Raw genomic sequence first — 9010 nt, 5'->3', positions numbered from 1 at the left:
ACTCTGATGCCCTGGGCACGAGGACTTGGCCGGAGAAGGGGGCGGCGGCGAAGCCGAAGCGTGAGGATGCGGAGGAGGAGTTGGCCATGTCCTCGCGCCTCCGCGGATCCGGTGTGCTCCCGACTCCGCCGGCTAGTCGGGGTTCAGCGGCGAGCGGCGAAGAGGAACGGAAGCCGCACCTCGTCTGCGGGGAATTTTTTTAGATGTCTACAGCGGAGACTTTGGAGACGAAGGTTGAGACAGAGACGACACTCTGGCAGGTGGGACCGCCCGGTCAGAACTTTTTTTTTTCATACTCCTGCTTGTCTTTAATTTTAATTTTTATTTTTTGAAGGGATTTTATTATTTTTCTTAACAAATTCCTTTACGACATGTTCATGTCAAATGGTTCCAACACAAGGAACAAGAGTGACCGATCCGGTTTTTTCATAGCACGACCATTAAATTCACTGTTTTTCCTTTCCAAAAGTTCTTCCAATATATTATTAAAAAGACATAACAGTAGTTCACACATCCATATCCATATATATACGTAGAAGACAAAAAAGATTGCAATTGCATCAACTGATCACCTAACAACGATTACAAACACCGAAGGAATCCGAGATCGAACGCATCAATGTATCATCGTCATCGCCCCTACCTCATGTCGACCATAACAGTTAGGTAACAGAGAGAAAAAAAAAACTAAGGGATCCACCCAACTAGTATATGTGCCTACTAGTAGTATGCAACATTTTTTGTTTCCCTTGTTGAAATACTATAGTAAATACTATAGTACTACTATTAGCTATAGTTACAATACTTGGACAGTTGGATTAAACAAATAAACCAACTTAGTTATACGGCAGGAGTATTATTGTTTAGCTAGCTAGTTGTACCTCGCTCCTGGTAGTGGAAGCCCGGCCGCGCGTACGCTCTCGTATTTTAGGCGGGAGAATGAGAATTCCATGCGAGATCGATCAGATGATCAGAGCTTGACAGTGAGCGCGAAACCACCCACCGCCACCATGACGAGAAGGAGCACCACGCCGAACCGCAGCAGGCCATTGGCGAACGCGAGGAAACAGCCATGGTCATCCTCATCCTGGGCGCCGGAGCGGGGAAGCCAGTAGGCGACGGCCATCTCGACAGCCACGACGGCGAGAATGACCGCGAGGATGGCGTAGTAGGCCGCCCTGTGTCCGCCGAACACCGGGCCCCTGGCCGGCTGATACAGCCCGGCGCTCACGTCTGCTGCCATGGTCAGAGAGCTCACTGCCCACAGCGCACGCGCGAGCCGCGCGTGGATCAACGCCGACGATCCACCATTGCCTGCTGATGCGAGCTCCGCGATGTGGCCTAAGCCTTCCAATTCCGTGTCCACTGTGGTGGCGTCGACTTGGAAGGCAGGTGCGGTGGACATGCTTGATCAGCTTAACCGTGAGGGGTGAGGGAGAGGGAACAGTGAGCTGATGGAGAGTTTATGAAGGGAGAGCGTACGTAAGTGTAGATAATTAAGGGAGTACTTATAGAGCTTGTATTATTATTAGATCGACGCGTCAAAAGTTGGTTGCAACGCGTCGATGAGAATAGGAGCTTTTTGTCCCAAAGCGTGCATGCGTGCGTTGGGTAGGCTTCGTCGGACGAGGCGCTGGCGGGCGCTAGCTCCAAATTGGCGCGCTGCGTAACGGTGATGCGTACAAGAGTACATGCTGAACCGAATGTAGGCATGACCGCCCCCTATATAAGCTGCTACAAAACTACAAAGGAGTACTATAACGCGAGAAGAGTAGTTTAAAGCGATCCGGTCAATATCGCCCTACTCTAAGCCCCTAAAAAAAGAAAGCAACTTGTTGGCCAGCGCTTCTTCGCAAGCCTTCTAACGATCAAATTAGGGTGGACAGCACATACCACTTGGCACGCTGCGCGCTCTCAGCCACCACCATGTAGGGGTGGGCAAATAAACCGAAGACCGAAAACCGACACCGAATAAACCTACACCGAAGCCGAATAGACCGAACACTGAAAATTCGGTCATCTGTACGGTCCTGAGATGTGAAAAACTGAAATTAGTTCGGTGGTCTCGGTTTCCACACAGGATTGACCGAACTGACCGAATACACCGAAATGCTCTGCATTGGCCCAAATAAACTAGCAAAGCCCAGCAACCCATGTGACCCAATTAAATACACAGCCCACCCATGCTGTACAAAAGCAACAGCAAGGAAAACTTCTGGTCCCCCATTCCTAACCTAGCCGCCACAGGTATTTCTCTCCTTGAGTCTTGGTCTCATCCTCCCCAGCCGGCAGTGGAGGCGGCGCGGCCGCCTGCAACCAGCGCCGGCAGTGGACGCGGCCCGACCATCTGGCAACCAGCGCCCAGCGCGTGAACGCCTTATGTCTTCCCTTTCTTAGTTTCTCATGTGTCTGCGTTGACTACATCTTCTCTTACTAATCTCCTTAACCATCCAGTTGGGATTATCTTTTGGTGGATTCACGTCCTCATCAGGACATACGAGAAGTTCTTGCCTATCCGATCTATTTTTGCTTCCCATCTTTCTTCCACAGCTCAGATTTTCAGAGAACGTTTGCAGTTTTCCTTGCTGTCAAGCAAGATCGGTTTCATCAGAGTTAAACCGAGGACCGAACCGATTTTTCGGTTCACCGAAGCCTCGGTTAGGAGTTCCTCGACTGACCGATCGGTCATGTTTATTTGAAAACCGAATTTCTCAATAACCCGAGGAACCGAACCGATCGGTTCGGTTGGACCGAATGCCTAGGCCTACCGCCATGTGTCGCGCTTTGACGCTCTTTTAAAAAAATTGCACGCGTTTTCGACTTTCTAAATGATTTTTTGGATTGTTTCGACTTTTTGGTTTCCACTGGTCTTCCTTAGCTAATGAAACAAATAAAACTGAAAAAGGAATTTTTTGTGCGAAAAAACAGGTTTTTCTTTCTTTCACGAAAGGTATGGTTTTGCTTTCGCGAGAGGCACGCCATGCCTCTCGATTTCGCAAGTGTGCCTCTTAGATATGAAAAAAAATACGTTTTTTGTTTTTTCCCTTACATGAGTGGCACGTTTTTGCTTCTGCAAGAGGCACGGTTGTGCTTTCACGAGAAGCATGGCCGTGCCTCTCAGAAACAAAAGGAAAACATGTTTTTTGTTTTTTTCCTTCTGGAAGAAGCATGGCCGTGCCTTTCGAAAACGGAAAAAACGTGTTTTTTGTTTTTTCCTTTCGCGAGAGGCATGTTTTTGCTTCCGCGAGAAGCACGGTTGTGCTTCCGCGAGAGGCATGGTCGTGCCTCTCGAAAACAAAGCAAAAATGTTTTCAATTTCTTCTTCTTTCGTGAGAGGCACAGTTGTGCTTTCGCGAGAGGCATGGTCGTGCCTCTCGAAAACAAAAATGTTTTCAATTTCTTCTTCTTTCGTGAGAGACATGGTTATGATTTCCCGAGAAACATGGCCGTGCCTCTTAGAAACGAAAAAAAAACATGTTTCCTGTTTTTTCCTTCCGGAAGAAGCACGACCGTGCCTCTTGAAAACGAAAAAAATTGTGTTTTTTGTTTTTTTCCTTTCGCAAGAGGCACGTTTTTGCTTCCGCGAAAAGCACGGTTGTGCTTTCGCGAGAGGCATGGTCGTGCCTCTCAAAAAATGTTTTTTATTTTTTTTTCCGCGAGAAGCATGGTTGTGATTTCGCGAGAGACACGGTTATGATTTCGTGAGAGGCATGGCCGTGTCTCTTGGAAAATGAAAAAAAACATGTTTTATATTTTTATTTCCTTCATGAGAGGCACAGTTGTGCTTTCGCGAGAGGCACAACCATGTCTCTTTCGGAAAGGAAAAAACATGCTCCCGGTTGGTTTTTCCGTTCGATTGTTTTGTTCGGTTTTTTTATGAAAAAAAGTCGTCAAAACCTATCAACATTGCATCTAGTTTTGAAGATCTTAACGTGAGAAATTCAATAAAGAAAATGATTAGAGATTTAGACGCATGGTTTAAAAGATAAAATATTTTAAAAAACAGATGTGAAAAAAAGAAAAACTCTTAGATTGCGACAAGTGATGCGTCACTTGTAGACGAGAGTGATCTTTAAAAGAAGTTATAAACATAAAAGGCAGCTAGCTAGCACGGCCATATGTTTTCTTTTCCTCTCGCCTACAGGCTACGTAATCGCTGCAGTTGTTATTTTACTTTTTCGTTCACTTCCTATTTTAGAAAATAGGAAAAAGTTCAAAACAAACCTTAAACTTGTAGATGAAAGCTAAATCAAACCCTGAAATCAGCACACCAAACTGTGCAATCCCGGTCTATATTAAACCTTGAGCACGTTTACGAAGGGATTGAACTAAAGATCTAGTGCTGCTGAACTCCTCGTGTAGCCACTCCACCAGGTAACTTCTGGGAGCAAACATGAAGCGCGGACGTATTTAACCAGACTACCTAACATCAAGGTTCGAAAACATTTTCTTGAAAATAATCAACAGTTTTGAATTTCGGATATTATTAAAAGCAACAAACAGTTTTTCCAGTTCCAAACAGGTTTTGCAATATTTTTAACAATTTTCGGAATTACAATTTTTTAAAAACACAAACAAATTCTCAAACGTGAACCTTTTTTAAATCCCTGAATATTTTTTCTACATGAACCATTTTTAAACGTGAATGAAATTTTCAAATCACTACTAATTTTTGAAACCTGAACTAAATTTTAAAGTGAATTTTGTTTGAAAACATGAATATTTTTTAAAGATAAACATATTTTGAAAAAGTTGGAACAAATTTCGAAAACCTGAACAATATTTTAGAATGTGAACACTTTCTAAAAAACTTTAAAATGGGAGAATTTGTTCAAACTTTAAAATTTTGTTCAGGTTTCAAAATTGTTCGTGTTTTGAACAAGCCAAAAAATGTTTGCACTTTAAAGAATGTTCGGGGCGTTAAAAATGGTTCAGGTTTGAAAAAAATGTATGTTTTTCAAAAACTGTTCGTAACTCCAAAGTATTGTTCAATTTTTTTAAAAAATGTTGGAATTTTAAAAAAAAAATTGGTTGTTAGAATATTCGGATTTCAAAATTGTTGGCAATTTTCAAGAAAATGTTTCAAAAAATTACAAAAAGTGTTTTCAATCCTCCACGCTACGTGTGTTTAAATATTTTCGCGCTTCACTTGCGTCACGAATAGCCAGCAGTTAAAGTGGCTAGCAGGAAGACTTGACGAGCGTCAGGTCGCAAGTTCGATTCTCAGAGCCCTTTTTTTCAAACGTTTTTAAGTAGCGCGGTTCGGAAAAATTGTTGCAAAAAAAAAAAACCAAGCTTCGCCCCTGCTTTATGGGCCGGCCTAATCTGCGCGCAGCCAACCATCCCGGGTTCAACCTGCCAAGTCGACGATTCCTATTTGGAAACGCACGGTCGATGATTCCTGTTTGGAAACGCACTCAGGGTTTAAAATAGACCGGGATAAGATAGTTCAGTGTGCTGATTTCAGGCATTTGAAGCTCAGAGCCCTTTTTTTCAAACGTTTTTAAGTAGCGCGGTTCGGAAAAATTGTTGCAAAAAGAAAAAACCAAGCTTCGCCCCTGCTTTTATGGGCCGGCCTAGTCTGCGCGCAGCCAACCATCCCGGGTTCAACCTGCAAGTCGACGATTCCTATTTGGAAACGCACGGTCGACGATTCCTGTTTGAAAACGCACTCAAGGTTTAAAATAGACCGGGATAAGATAGTTCAGTGTGCTGATTTCAGGCATTTGAAGTTCAAGGTTCGATTTAGTTTTCGTCTACAAATTTAGGGTTTGTTTTAGATCTTTTCCTAGAAAATACAGTAAACAGGTGTGTAAAAATTGTCTGTCGCACACTAAAAAAACTGCTATCGTGTATTTCAGAAAAAAAATATCGTAGTGTAATTCAAGACAATTTATTGTGTGTTCAAATTTGTAACCAAGTATTTCAAGGAAGTACCTGATTTTATTTTATTTTGCAACGTCACCACAGCACAATATATACCACAGATTAGGCATCTTCAAGGTGGACCCTCAAAATACCCGCAACCGTTCGGACTACGCGGTCCAGATGCGGTTTGCCATCCAACGCGTGTGTGTGTCGGTCCACTGAACAGTTCGGACGTACTTTTTCCGGCAACCCCGAGACAAGTGGGGCACTTTGCGAGAGTCCGGACAGTAGATACGTAGGACTTGAACACCCCCGGTCCACCAAAACCCTTTTCGGACCCAGCGCCTCCATCCTCCTTATTTTCTCTCCTTCCATCTTTCTCTCTTGCCTTCGTGCCGCTCCACCGCCCCGACCACCACTCCATACCCCTGTTGGAACTCTACGTCTCCGTCACCTCCAGCGTTCCAGTCAGGCTCCAACCCGCTTCTCCTCCATCGCAGTTCAATCCCACTCCTCTGACCGTCCCGCTCATGCTATACTCACCATGCCCGACAACTGTTCGATGAATTGCCGGAGCTAAAAAACTTTTTCCTTCTTTGGAGTACATATATGAACACTATGTTGAGTTGTCCGACGGCTCGTCCGACGAGGAGGACTATACGGATGAGACGGTGATGATGCAGGCGATCCTTGAACACGGGGATTGTGCGGAGGAGCATGTTCTCAATTTCAAGGGATCGATTCAAGGATCATCGAGTACTCAACCGCAGAAGGGTGTGCGGCCATTTGACACTGATGGCCAACTACTTTACCCCCGATGCACTCTTAGCTGACCATTTTCGTCGACGTATGTGCAAGATTGTCTTCGATCGTTTGTACCATGGCATCCGGTCCTATGATGACTACTTCGTCTTGAAGAAGGACGTTGTGGGTACGATTGGCTTCTCTAAAGTGCACGGCCGCACTCCTGATGCTTGCATATGGCACGGCCGCTGATTCATGGAACGGGTACCTACGGATGTATGAGAGCACATGTGGAGATGCCATGGTCAGGTTTGCAACTGCCATGCTTGAGGTGTTTGGATCTCAGTAGCTGAGAGTGCCAACTGTGGCAGACACCGAGAGGCTCTTGGCAATTCGGAAGCAAGAGGGTGGCCAGGTTTGCTTGCATTGAAAATGGAAGAACTGCCCGAAGGCTTTACAAGGGCAATATCAGGGCCATGTTAAGAAGCCCATCATCATTCTTGAAGCAGTTACATCACATGATCTTCGGATTTGACACACTTTTTTTGGCATGCCCGGATCTCACAATGACATCAACTAGATGATACCCCGCGTGTTGGCGCGGGACTTTGTTACAAATTTCCGAGTAACATCCACATGACAAAGATGATAACAATTGGAATCAATTATATAATTATATGATGGATTTCACTTAAATGCAATGAAATGTGTAGTCATTTGTGGTATAAATATATAATGTATTATAGAACTATAGTAGTGGTAGCATGAGGAATGTTCTTAGCAATCCTAAACAGCAATGTAATGCCTTATCTCTTGGAAAGGAAGACCATCTTGAAGCATCCTTGACACTATGACCTATATCCCCATTAGCAGGTCATGAACACACAGCCATGACGATTTGAAAAGGTTAATTACAATTGCTGGAAAATATAATATGTTAGAAAACACAACCTGAAATAATTAAGAGGCCATATATAGAAGGACTAACACCAGGATCTAAAAACTTCAACATAGTAGTCCTTTTATAGGACAAACTCATAGTAATCCATCGGAAAATAACTGACATTATAGAGGGTAGCATCGACGTAGTATATTGTCGTACAAAATACAATATTAATATTACAGTACCAGAACATTGCTGCAGAAATTTGTACAGATAGGTGTACTGAAAGTGAAGTTAGAATGTATAGTAGAAATTTTCAGCCCACATGTGCGGCCATGATTGCGAAAAGAAATGGAGACTATGTGAGTGCTTCATAAGTTCAGGTGTGCGACAAAGAAATGACGACTATCAGCAGCGGAAGGCATAATAAAGTAGAACAAAAAACACGGAAAAAAATGAAGGGATGGTAAAATATGTATTTTTTCTTTCAAACCCCGATAAGCTATTACTCTGTTTTATTCATGTAACTAAGAAATTGGTAGTGAAAAAATGAATGGATATCAACATCTTTCAAGTACCTCCGTGGACAGCCTCTGGCTTTCTGTCAGCGTTCGGGCGGACCCAGTTTTGGCAGGCCGTCATTCAGCTGCTCCCTGTGCTTCGCATTGGCACGTCCATCTCGGTTGGGTCTGGGTCCGCGACCCTGTTCTGGTTTGATCGGTGGATCGGCGACAGCCCTCTGACCGCCCGCTTTCCCGAGCTCTTCGCCATTGTTGTTGACCCGCGGGTCTCTGTTGAGACGGCCCTTATTGACTTAGGGCGCCTCGCGTTTCGCCGCCCTTTTGGCCCGCCCGAAGTGGCCGCCTGGGATGCCCTCCTCGAGGACATCGCCCTTCTCCCGATGAACGTCACCGACACCTCGGACGCCATCTCTTGGCGCCTAGAATCTTCCTGACGCTTCTCTACTAAGTCCCTATACGCGGCCATCGCGCCTTCGCCCGCCCCCGAGCCCTTCAGTTTGATCTGGGATATCCGCCTGCCGCTGAAGATTAGGATCTTCCTTTGGCAATGGATCCGTGAACGCCTCCCCTCCGAAGTCGAAGTCCTCAAGCGTAACGGACCTGGAGATGGGCTTTGCCCCCTGTGCGGCACGGTGAAGGACGCTAACCACATCTTCTTCGCGTGCTCCACGGCCCAGTTTCTTTGGTCCAGTTTCCGCGAGACGGTTGGTGGACAGTGGTGCAACTCCGATTTCCCCGACCTTCTCGAAGAGATCCATGCCTCCCCCCCCCCCTCGCTACCGACATATCCGTTGGCTCTGCGTAGGGGTCCTCGCCTGGATGCTGTGGACTGTCCGCAATAAGCTTGTCATCCAAAAGGTCACTCTCAGACGTGCTACTGACGCCATTTTAAAAATGTGTGGGTACCTGCAGCTTTGGCGGCCGCTTAGCCGCCCTCAGGATCGGGACGTCATCAACACCCTCCTCGCCGACCTTCGATCGCTCGCCTTCCGCC

General features: G+C 45.4%; 1 protein-coding gene across 3 annotated transcripts in view; it reads right to left on the bottom strand.

Annotated features, from left to right (window-relative positions):
- The window catches only part of LOC119266934 (putative disease resistance protein RGA3), a 9433-nt gene extending 9203 nt beyond the window's left edge, over positions 1 to 230 (bottom strand). For all 3 annotated transcript variants that reach the window (XM_037548214.1, XM_037548213.1, XM_037548216.1), the window contains exon 1: positions 3 to 230. The gene's annotated coding sequence lies outside the window, so the exon portion shown is untranslated. The remainder of the gene's footprint in view (positions 1 to 2) is intronic.
- Between the last annotated feature and the right edge of the window lie 8780 nt (positions 231 to 9010).

Source organism: Triticum dicoccoides, chromosome 3A, assembly GCF_002162155.2.
Source record: "Triticum dicoccoides isolate Atlit2015 ecotype Zavitan chromosome 3A, WEW_v2.0, whole genome shotgun sequence".
In the NCBI taxonomy this organism is placed as follows: domain Eukaryota; kingdom Viridiplantae; phylum Streptophyta; class Magnoliopsida; order Poales; family Poaceae; genus Triticum; species Triticum dicoccoides.
The sequence above is the reverse complement of the archived record's forward strand: the minus strand, read 5'-3'. Positions and strand labels throughout refer to the sequence as shown.